Consider the following 12,270-nt stretch of genomic DNA (forward strand, 5'->3'; position numbering starts at 1 on the left):
GACACCTCTCATTCTCGATCCTGAATCTCTCCTACCCACATCCAATCTGTCATCAAGTCCTATCAATCTTTCTTTCAATGTTTAAAAATAATTCATTCACTGCTCTCTCCATGACCAATGTTATTCCAAAGGACTATCGGCTAAAGGCCCTGAAATGATTTTTTTCATCACTTTGTAGAACAAAGTCCAAGTTCCTAGTATATTCTAAGGTTCTATCTGTCTCTACATACTTTAACCCCCACACACAGCTCTTTGGGCCCATGTTGAACCACACCTCCCCTAATTCACTGGATACCCTGAGCTGTTTTCATTTCTCCTTGCCACCTCGGGACATTGTAACAGGCTGTTCTGCCTGGAAGGTTCTTCTCCACATTCTTAAGCCCAAGTGTCTCCCAAAGTAAAAACAAAACAAAACAAAACAAAACAAAAAACAAAACAAAAAACAAAACAAAAAAGCCCTAAAAATCTTTAAATGCCAAATGGTCAGAAAGGCCCCCTACCAAACTAGATCCCCCATTATATGCTCTGGTACCATATTCTCCTCTCCTTCACATCCTTTTCACACTTTGCATTTCTGTTTTTTTTTTTTTTTTTAATTTTTTTTTATTTATTTATTTTTAAAGATTTTATTTATTTATTTGACAGAGAGAAATTACAAGTACACTGAGAGGCAGGCAGAGAGAGAGAGAGAAGGAAGCAGGCTCCCTGCTGAGCAGAGAGCCCGATGCGGGACTCGATCCCAGGACCCTGAGATCATGACCTGAGCCGAAGGCAGCAGCTTAACCCACTGAACCACCCAGGCGCCCCGCATTTCTGTTTTAAATTATGTGATTATTTGATAAATACCGGTCTCTTCTACTAGGCAGAGAGCTTCATGAAGGTGGGAAGAGTGCTGGGTTTGTAGATTCTATATGTTCCCGGCACAGTGGCATAATGCTTGGTGTCATATTCTACTAAGATCATTGCATCTATATATGGTCTCCTTTATAGATACAAGAATGCATTCTTGTTATACCTTAAAAAGTTAATATTTCAAAATGAAATAGAAGCGTTTCCCTCTGGCTACCAGAAAAAAGAACAAAGAATGTCTCACAAAGAATGTTCCACATTCTTGCTGCACAAAGAATGTTCAAAATTATTCTAAAAGAAAAAGCAAATTTGATCCGACAGAATTTTCTGTAGTCTAGCTTTTCAATGAAGTGAAGTTTCTGTGTGATACAAAGACTTCTTCAGTGCTCTGGTCATCTGCACTGTTGCTTCAATTTACTTATTCATGAAAATAAAAAATTAGAACTTGAAACAGAGGTATTTAGAATACTCTTACTGTCAGAAGGCTTTGTTTCTTCATATTTATTGAGAGCTATCTAAACGTCCTAAATTGTAGCCAAATTTGTTATTAAAAATTGTGTCTTCTTTTTTGAATAGGTACCCAAGAAACATAGCATGGGAGATTCTCAGCAAAGCAGACTTCTATTTTACTTAGGTAGTTCAACTTCAAAGAAAGACCTCAAATCTGGAAAACAAAGCTGTCCTTGAGTCAAGAGGCAAAAGTTATGACCTTCCCTAGTGACTGCAAACATTTATTTTACCTGATAAGCGAATGTGAAGAGGAAGCTGACATTGGCAGGGCATTTCCCACCATCCCAGTCTGTCTCGTCGTTTATGCCTACCTATTCCTGATGAATCTACTCTGAAATCTAGCCTTAGTTAGCAGATTGCCTCCCATGTCATTTACCTTCTGGTTGAGCAAGTGGGAAGTAGCCGGTCATACAACTTCTAAAAGCTAAATGATCTTTGCATCCAAGGAACTGACTTAAATCCACATTCTAAATGTACCTTAGGTAAATGAATACAGCTTTAACGATGAAGTCAATCTATTATCACCTTTATATTAAATTCTTTTGAACAATTTCCCCAACAATGTCATTCTAGTTGAATATTGAGTCAGATGTCTTGTTAGTTTGTGGCATGATTTTTCACAGAAATTAGCTTCCAGAAATGTCCATAAAAAAAATTCAATATCATTCAGTCTGAGATACAGCTTAGAAAAGAAACAGCTAATGACAGCAAAACTGTATTTACTTGACTACTTCCTATTGCTGGGGCTCCTCTTCTAGCATTTCCATTCCTTTCCTCTACTCAGACATAGCTTAGAAATAATACGTAGGGAGAACCAGAAGAGTTAAAAAAATAACCCTATGTTGAGAACTTTTCCTTTTGCTAAGAATATTAAATGCTTGCTAATATAAGAGTTCCAGCAGCCATTGGATGAGGTATAAAGGTATAAAGGCTAAAAGATAATAAAATATAATATAAAGGCTAAAATAAAATATAAGCAAAATAATATTTCTAGCTCTGTTTTTAGAAAGCAACCTAGATTCTCTAGTCATCTTAAACAATAAGAAATATCTTAAATTTGTGCATAAATTTCAGTTCCTATCTTCCCAATCAGTAGCTTCTAGAAATTCAGAAATATATATACCATGTATGATATTATCATAGTGAACTCTTCATGCTTCATGTATTAAAGCATGGCATTTAAGAACCTGAATTGTGGATGCAGTAAATTCTAAAATGTCTACATTCTGTATAATAGATATGGGGCCACCTCTAGAGGTACTTTTTTTTTTTTAATAAATCATTTTATTTTCTCTAAAGTAACTCATGTATTAAAAATAAGAACTTTAGTAACCTACAAAGCATCCAGTATAACAGTTATAGAAAACTCGAAAGTTTAGTCCATAAAACTATACTTCTCAGTGCTTGAATCTTGCTGACATACTTCTTAAGAGTAGGAAAATGAAGATGTTCAAGAAAACCCTAAAACATTACCTAAATATAAATCTGACGAACTGGAGGATCTTGGCCTGTAGACCATACAGTAGTCTTTTCTAGAAAACACACCTACATTTCTTTAGTGTGTCAAAAATCAAACTTTCAGCCAACTGTCCATGACTGTGAAATATATCCTCTGTCTAAATATTTTTTTCACTGAGTCAGGAAGGACTCTCTGCTATCAGCTGGGCATTTAGTTAAACCATAACTATACGCTCTGTAAGATACCCAAAACATGGGGATACTCAAATCCACCAAGAATTCTCCTCCATCTAATTGATAAATTTGAGGAGTACAGCTCTATTTTTAGATAACTGATTTTAACCCTTCCAAATCTAAAGCTATGTTTTTATTCTCTTCAATTTCCTGGTTTCTTCTAGTAAGTTTACTCTAAAAATACTCCTCCATTAAAAGGGACATATAAGATAAAAAGGCAAGTCACAACTCTTTTTTCTTTTTCATTTGATAATGGTGCAGCCCAATCTCTTAGCCATTCATATCTGCTGTAGTCATGGGATATTCCTCCTTTGGTTAGTTTTTGTGGGTGTTTTTGTTTTCAAGATTAAAAAATTCTTTAATGTTGTAGTATTGAGAATGTACTTCCAAAACCTTCCATATTTTTTAAGACAAATTATGTCCACTCTTTATTCAATGATTAACCAGGAGATGTAAATAACTAAATACTTATTATCTACCATTTTTTTTTGCTATATTTCCCTTTCCTATTATCCACTGTCCTAATTTTATGCCCAAACCTAAAATTATCTGCAAAATAAAGCTGCAATTAAGACCTAGGTAAATAATTTCAATGTCTGACATTATACTGAAGTTACCTTTTTTTTAAAATGAGAAAAAATGCAAATATTTAACCTGTAAAAAATAAATACTCTACACCATAAAAAGAAGAAAGAAGCATCATTTTAACTCCGCAACTATTCATGTAAAAAGAGCTTTACCTTAATTATTTATCCAGTCCTGTGCAATCTTTCTGGAATTGTTTGGAATGGCAGACCCCTGTAACAGTGTAGACGTATATGAACCTTTGGGGATCTAGACAATGATTTAAAGACCAGTGGGCGTGAATGAGACAAGCCAATCACACCACCACCACCTCGCCCCAACACCTCCCTCTGTCCAACTTGCGTCAGCTCTTCAAAAAACAAAAAAAGAGAAGCTAACTCAGTTTACTGTTGTACATGTGGATTAAACATCGGTTACACCAATTTCTATTTGTTTTTAGAATTTTGGCTTCTATACAGCAAAATACTCCACTTACTGAAAGTTTAATCTTGATTGGTATCATTCCGTATCAAGATGTTACAGGTTGGTTGATAAAACTTTTAGAAAATTAACATTTCTAGATTTATGAACCGAAGGCCAAGTATAATAATACAGTAACAATGATTGTTAGGGAGTCAAATTGTTTAATGAAATTATAATAAGAATACATAGAAAATATTAATTATAGAGGAGAAGAGTTATTTTTCTTTGAATTGCTGGCTTATTCAGAGGAGATTTTATAGGATGATAGACACAAATGGCACCAACCCCTCAAGGCACTACAAGACTGAACATCGTCGGTTCTGTCCGCCACTCTTACCATTCCCAAGGCGCGGTGCTGAGTAAGCAAAACGCTGTTTGGAGTTTTTAAAGAATTTCTTAACGAACATTTCGTACTTTTCAAAGAAATCTACGTGGCTTTCCAACATCAGAGAAGGAGTTAAAATGTATTGGCATATAATTTATTCTGTTACCAAAATGCATCCGTTGCACTTACCAAAGTGAGGTGAGAAAAAGATTAAAAATCAATCCAGAATTAAGGGTCCTCTGCCTTTTAAATATTTATGACATGAGGGAACAATCTGATGACCAATCAGAAGAAATGCTGGATTACAACAGGTGAGTCAACTCCTAATTTCCATAAAAACGCAAGTAAACATTGTTCTTTGAGTAAGAAATTCTTAAGCTGAGGCAAGGCATTAAATATTAAGTAAATTGTCCAGTTACCCATTTCTTATTTTCTTTTCAAATGTGCCCATTTGGGCTATTAACTTATATATGGTATATTTGCTTATATAACTTGTTCTTTATTTTTCAAAATTACTCTGTAGATTTGTCTTTTATTGGATGAAAACTATTATGGTCTAAGAAAAATTTTAACAAATATATTAATCTTAATTTCAGAAAAATTTAAAAAGTTCCTTTTCAAATTACTTCCATCATTTAACTGTGATCTGTCCAACTTAAGATTTCCTTTTTTTTTTTTTGCAAAGCTAACAGATGAAATGAACAAAAACCTGCACTGATTCTTAGAAGATTAAATACCTCTCTTCTAGTAAAATTCCATTTCATAGTGGATCAACTGAAAAAAAAAAAAAAAGGATTCAAATATGTGAATTTCATACTATGATATCTTCATATAAAAAAGGATAGAGATAAATGTCTAAGTACCTCAAGTTTTACCTCTCTTAAAATTTCAAGTTTAGATTTCATTTATAATTCAGATCCTCTTCAAATATACTAAATTATAGTATTAGATTAAAATAAAGAGCACACTTAAAAGACTTCTATGAAGTATCTTGTATTTCCTTTGAAACTATTCTAATTGCAAAATTCTTATCACAAACTTTCCTAATATTCCCTTAAAAATCAAATATATACCTTGAAAATTAATTTGACAAAAGTAGCTGAATTAAAATGGCTTAGGAACTTTGTTGTCTATTTTTATCCCTCGATTTTTGTTATGTTTAGCTATGTTAATTAATGAAAAAATGTGTAGTCTGGTCTTGACAGAACTCATTTTAAGTTTCCATTCATAAGGAAAATACATATTTAACACTATCATTTAATGTTCTGCATGTTTCTTAAATTCATACATGATGTATTTTCATATACACTTGATAATATGTCTATGCTCTTTTGATTTTTAAAGCATGGCAAATGCAACATATTCATTTAGTCTCTGATTTGGTTCCAGGACCACTGTAGAAAGAAGTGATGAGCCAGAATATGTCCCAACTTACAAACAAGAATAAAATGAAAAATATGTAGGTAGTGAATATTGAAGCCAGTCTGAACAGGGAGATGACAAACACTCTAACTGATCCTCCATATGAGGAATTCATATAAGTACCACCAGGAACAGATTCATGGGTTGGAGGGCAGGGAAAGGAGGCCCAGAGGGTAAGATATGTCCACATAAAGGGATACCTGACTTCCCAGACTATAACACAGTTAACGTCAGCAGATTTGTACAATATTCTCCAGGACTCCAGAAGATGAAGAGTCCCCTGGGGCAGAGGCCATCCAAGAAGGCATGAGGGTACCCACGGACCTTTGGGGGGGCACTTAAAAGTTCACATGAGATCCCAATAGGTAGAGAGAAAAGGGAAAGTCCTCCTGGGTGAACATTGTAGATAGGCTAAAGCACATTCTGGCAAGAGTGAGAACCAGTCTGGTTGTAGCGGAGACTTTAAGAAGGAAAAGTAGAATAGAATGGAATAGTCCAGACTGTAAAAGCCATTAAGTCTACAAAGCACAGAATTTTAGTGATAAGGATCTCTTGAAATCTTCTGGAAAAAAAAAATCATAAAGTCAGCAGGGAAGGAAGGCAAGCAGGGAGGAAGATTGGATGGAGATAGAGATAGAGACACGGAGGGCAATGAGGAGGCTGAATGATAGTTTGGTTTGGGTGATTTCTGTTATTCTCAGGCAAATGAAAAGGCAGATGGAAAGGATTTAAATTGAGGTCAGTGGTAGTTTGACTCTTTGGGTACTGTTTCCATTTATCACTTTCACTGGTTCACAATACAGGCCATGAATTTTATGTGACTATTCTATGAAAAACAAGAAACTTGCAATGAGACCTTCATTTTCCTTCAGGTACTGAAAAAGACTATATAGTGATACTCCTCCACTTCAGCATCCTTTCCATCCATCTGTGGTTGTCATTTTCAAACAGTGCAGAGAAGGTCTTAAAAGAGTGTATATCCTAATATGTTATCTATGGGAAGTACCAAACTGTTGGCTTGAAATAAATCCAGATCATACCTGTGCACTGAATTAACATTTTTCTTGCTCATCTTTAAAATCCTTGATCATCTTGTTTAAAATTTCTACCTTTCATGATGTCTTCAAAGAGAAAGTTCCAGCTGGATCAAGGCAAAATGAGTCAACAATTAAAAAAAAAAAAAAATGCCTTAGCCAGACCATCATGGCATTTTGCAATGACACTGGGAAAGATAACCTCTTGTACTCATCAGGACTGCACCCAAATTTCTAACACTAGTCATGAGACAAAATAGTACTTGGTAATAGGATCTGGTTATACCAAACTGGAAAATGACGGGTTGAAACCGTAATGACGAAGAAACCAAATTACCTAATTTTTAATAATTTTGTATTGTGTCTGTATCTGCATTTACTTCCTTTTCTTTGCCTTTACTTCAATTTCTCTTTAAGTCCCCTACCTTTTTCTTCTCTTTCTCTTTAACTTTTTTATACTACATTCTTTTTCTGATGCCTTGTTTTTCAGGAAGAGTTACTTTTAAACAAATTATTTGAGAGAGAGTGAGTGAGAGAGAGAGAGCGCGTGCTCATGCACGCTGAATTGGGGGCGGGGGAGGAGAGGGATAGAGAGAATCTCAAGCAGACTCCCTGTCTGGCATGGAGCCCATTGCGGGGCTTGATCTCAGGACCCTGAGATCATGACCTGAGCTGAAATCAGGAGTTGGATCCTTAACTGACTGAACCACACAGGTGCCCCAAGAAAAGTTACGTTTCAGCATTTTCAGCCTTTAGCTTCATAAACTCAAAATCTATTCAAGTAGATCAAGTCCCAAGACCCTATGTCTGTCATCCTACAGTCAATATTAGTGCTTCCAAATACAGACACATCAATCCAACTATTTCTTATCATATTGTAGGAAAATGTCTATCTGATCTACTAAGCCATTCCCCAAAATGAAAGGTACTAGCACAACTGCAGTTAGAAACAAGATCTTGATTACTTCTTTTTGACATAGGATTTACCCTCTGGATTTTAATTTTCAGGCTTATAGTGCTGAAGAGAATTTGTGATCTTTTTTGATGTCATGCTTTCACACTCCAAAATCTTTAGTTTATCTCTTTTAATATGGATAGATGCAAGAAAGGAAAAAAAAATCCATTCTGAAATGGTACAGAAATCTTCTTAAACTATTCCAATAGCAGAATTTTGTGTTCTCCTGAAGGTGAGTTGAGTACTTCTATCCCTGTGCTATTGTAGTCTTTGTTTCATTTGTAGAAGAATGAAAGCTTAGGTATTGCTATTGGTATCTCTTTTCATGGTTATGTAATTGTCAACCTTAATTTACAGAATAAAAAATACAGAATAAAAGAAGACAAAACTGAATATTACTCTGAAGAGCCAAATGTCAAAGTAACTGTAGACAGAAGTAAAGATTAATACTTTCTAATTCTCTATCAGAACAGCCTCTCAGATATCCGTGGAATCTTAGGCCACCTCCATTTTTTTTTGAGGCTCCGAATGTATTTAAAAATCAACTTAAATCCACTACAGGGTTACTAAAGTGTAGTACATTGTCAACGTGGCTATTTAGCAAATTAACACTTAAATGCACACACAATCCAAATGACTTTCAATGGCCTCATTTGAAGATACCTTCAAAAAAGTCTACATTCAGGACACTCTCAAAAACGAGGCTCCAAAGGGCTTCCCAGCCCAGGCCCCTGGGAGAGGCCTGGCTTTTCTGCTCTAAAAACCTCCCTGGTCAAGAAAAAAATGTAATGACCCCTGAATTCTGAGGAATTGCTTAGTTGATGGCATGCCCCTCTCTTCAACCCAGCCGAAAACACCTTCACAGTTTACAATGGTGCATTCTGGAAATGTTTGAATTGTCAACTACTATGTTGCAAAATTAGCAAACAAGTTTGGTGCAGATTGACAAACTAACTGACTTTGCTACAGAGCTAAATAGAAAATTCCTTTTAGCCTCAGATGACAGAAAGAAAAAAAAAGTTAGAAGACAGCTCATGTCATCGATATCCTGTTCTCTGCCATTTGCCTTTGAAGCAACTCAAATTCTTGTCCAGTTTTAGGTCTTGATTCCTCATTGATATGATGCAGAGAAAAAAATGTATCAGAAGTTCATTCCAGGCCTCTGCTCTTACATATCTATTAGGATAAAGAAGAATAACAAGGTCTATGAGGCTTATGGCTGATTACAACTTAAATAATACAACGAAATTCTAAATGTTAAATTAGAGCTTCTAAAAGTTGGTTCTAAAGAATGATTCCTACCCTTTGCAATGCCCGCTTGAGTAAACAGAACTGGGAAGGAAGGAGATGTGTAACTATAATGATAACAACACACCCAGATAAATCACCTTCTTAATCTCTTTGTACGGAATGCAGTATTAACACAATGGTAGTTGGAGGGATTGTCTTTCTAATGAATAGCAAGGGATGGTTTAAAGCTTACATTCTTTGGGGGCCATGGCATGTTAATTTCCATTGCTCTTTTTCATAGACCCATCAATCCCTTTCCTGTAAAAATGAATTCTCTAGCAGAGCAAATTCTATACATTTTGATTTTGTAATTTCATCAGTGATTGGAGATTGTAACACTGGTGCCCTCTTGCTTGCATTGGGACTCCCAACTGTATCTCGAGCTGTGACTCAGACAATTCTTAATGTACCTGCTCTTAGGGAACACAGAGGATTTCCTAAGTCAGGGCTGTGCAGTAAATGAAAGGCATAGGTTTCTGCCAGGAATGTTCATTTCTCTGGCTGGACTGTAAGCAACTCTAGGGCAGGGCTGCACTAGTCAGAGCTCTTCATGGGCCACCTGCAGACAGAAGTACCATCCTTTGCTACAGGGGTTAGCAATGCCCAGTGCAGTAAGACGACCTGAGCTTTTTATACTTTATAGTTTGCTTGAGTGAGGATCCTGGAGGGCTGGGTGTCAAGTTAGTGCATCAATCTTTCCTTAAATATTGACTCCATTAAAGTAAATGTCTTGACCTTACTTAGCCGGACAGCAGCAGATAAGAGATATTGGGTCTGGCGGTATAGGAGGTTTGGGGATGGATTCGAGGATTCTAGACAGCCAATTTAGATTCGTTGTAAACAGTCTCTTTTGCTTGTTTCCCTTGATTAATTTTAGCGTCTGCTTGGGTTATAATGGGTACTGTATAAATGTTGAATTAATGAAAATCTCTATTAAGGACACTGGTTGGATCTATGCATCCAAAACCTTTCTTTGGAACTTACATATGAAGTTTTAACAAGCAACATTGTAATAATTATTTCAACTGACCAATCCTGCAGTAGGTACTTCCTTCTTCTGCTCAGAGCCAATGGCGAGATGGTAGAATGATTGGTCATACTATACACATTAGCTCCTTATAACGAGCTGCCTGCTTAGAATATAAAGCAGAATTACCAGTCATGTGCTCAAAGAATATTCAAGGAATAATAAAGGCACAGGGAAATTATAAAAGTTCTAAAAGCAAGATACAAAATCTACTAGTAATACGATCCCTATGTTTTAAAAATTATGGACATGTAATATATACTAACATATGCAGAGGGAAAATGCCTGAAAGTATATCTATCAAAATATGAATAAGCAGTTATTTCTTGATTGTGGAAATGTGGGTAATCTTTTTTTTTTTCCCTCACCTATGTTTGCAGCTAACCTTTAAAAATTATAGATTACTTTCCCTATGAGAGAAACAGTAATCATTTATTAAAAACAAAAGCAACAAAAACAAAGAGTTCCTCTCCTAGGTTTTGCAACAACTGTTAATCAATCCTGGATATTAGCCACTAGCCAAATGTCTATTTTTAATGAGAATAGTTTGGGTGCTTGACCAGCAACAATCAACTCTCTTAAAAACTCGTTGGTTCTGAATAGGCACTTATGAGTTATTTAGAGCCCCAACAAAATTACACATGTCCAGTTTGTTCTGAAAGGAAGGATTGGTTTTTTCCCCCCACCAGCAGAAGGTACACAAATAGATCTCAAAATGTTGTCAAGAAAAATGGACATAGATATTTTTTTCATAATGCTGTGAGATAGTCCATTTCTGTTATAGTTTGCGTGTTTAAACATTGGCTCTGAGACAGGTCCAGGGATATGTACCAGGTTCATGTGCCATGAACACGCTTGTAAACACAACTCGAGTTCAAACTGGCTAAATAGTTATTTCTTCCTGGGGAGCTCCTTTTGGCCACTGCCTGGACCACAAAACTTAGAAAGATAAGCAGTAGGTAGCTGCACTTCTATGGTAGTCAGAGAAATACCAAAATGGCAATCCGGGAGAGACCTGTTAGACATAAAAATTGATATGCTGACATCAAATCCCACTTCTGCATGTTTCAGTTTAATTAATTCTCATCACAATTTTCACCAAAGTTAAAAGGTGAACAACAGAGAATGCATTGTCTCTAGTCTTTTTTTTTTCTTTCTTTTTCCTGTTATGTCTACAGCCATACCACCCTGAAGGCACCCGATCTCGATCTCGTCTGATCTCTTTCCCGTTATCAGTAAGTCAATCAAGCAGTTAATCAGCAGTCAACACTGAACATCTCTTATATGCCCAGAAGGATGCTCATCTCTGTTTCCATGTCTTTAGGCTTTCCTTTCGCTTTTGAGAACAATGGACTCTGTTTTTTGTTTTTTGTTTTGTTTTATTTTTCTGATTGACTATGAGCCTTAGAATAACTGGTACTTTACAGTTGACTTGATACACTTCAGAGTTCTGCTGGTATCTACGTATCTATGATGTGTTATAAGGATTACGCACGCATGCATTCTATGTTACTCAGATGAAAGGGAGGTCTGTATACCTGTATCTAGTCTACACTTGTATCTGTTAGGAACCACAGCACTTTCTTTTTTCCTATTCAGAGAAGTCCAGCCTTTATCCTGTGGTTCCTAGGCTGTGTTCTGTAAGTGCATTGTTTGCTCACTGCCATTCCAAACTCTTATCAAATACAGGCTTGCCCTATGAAATGGAGACCACATTCACTCTGGATTCCAAACTCATGGATTCTAATCTGATTCTCATTCTGCTGCTTGTCAGCTGAGAACCTTTAGACAAGTTTTAGTTGATCTTTCCTTCGTACTGCTTCCGACAAGCTGTACCGACACAATTGTCTACACATCTGCCCTTTTGGACTTTGAAGTCCTTGGGAGCAGACACTGTGCCTTATTCAGCACAGCACAGCACAAGGTCAGAGAATATAGGTTGTAGGGCTTGAATGCTTAGACTTAAATCCAATTCCCATCATTCATCAGCTGTCCAACTCAGGAGCGAGCTATTTGCCATTTCTGTGTGTCAAGCTTCTCATCAATAAAGAGGAGGTAATAACTGGTAATAACTATAGGTTATTAACTGGAGGTAATAAATGTAAGGTTATTCCAATAA

General features: G+C 36.1%; 1 protein-coding gene across 3 annotated transcripts in view; it reads right to left on the reverse strand.

Moving 5' to 3' along the window:
• SLC38A4 (solute carrier family 38 member 4) overlaps nt 1-12,270 on the reverse strand; it is a 64,450-nt gene that overhangs the window by 33,419 nt on the left and 18,761 nt on the right. The window contains exon 1 of one of the 3 annotated variants that reach the window (XM_082741068.1): nt 3,792-3,885. The exons of the other annotated variants lie outside the window; for them this stretch is intronic. The gene's annotated coding sequence lies outside the window, so the exon portion shown is untranslated. Of the gene's footprint in view, nt 1-3,791; nt 3,886-12,270 lie in introns of those variants that run through there. 3 annotated transcript variants of the gene reach the window in all.

The sequence above is a fragment of the Mustela nivalis genome (assembly GCF_964662115.1).
Source record: "Mustela nivalis genome assembly, chromosome: 7".
Classification (NCBI taxonomy): Eukaryota; Metazoa; Chordata; class Mammalia; order Carnivora; family Mustelidae; genus Mustela; species Mustela nivalis.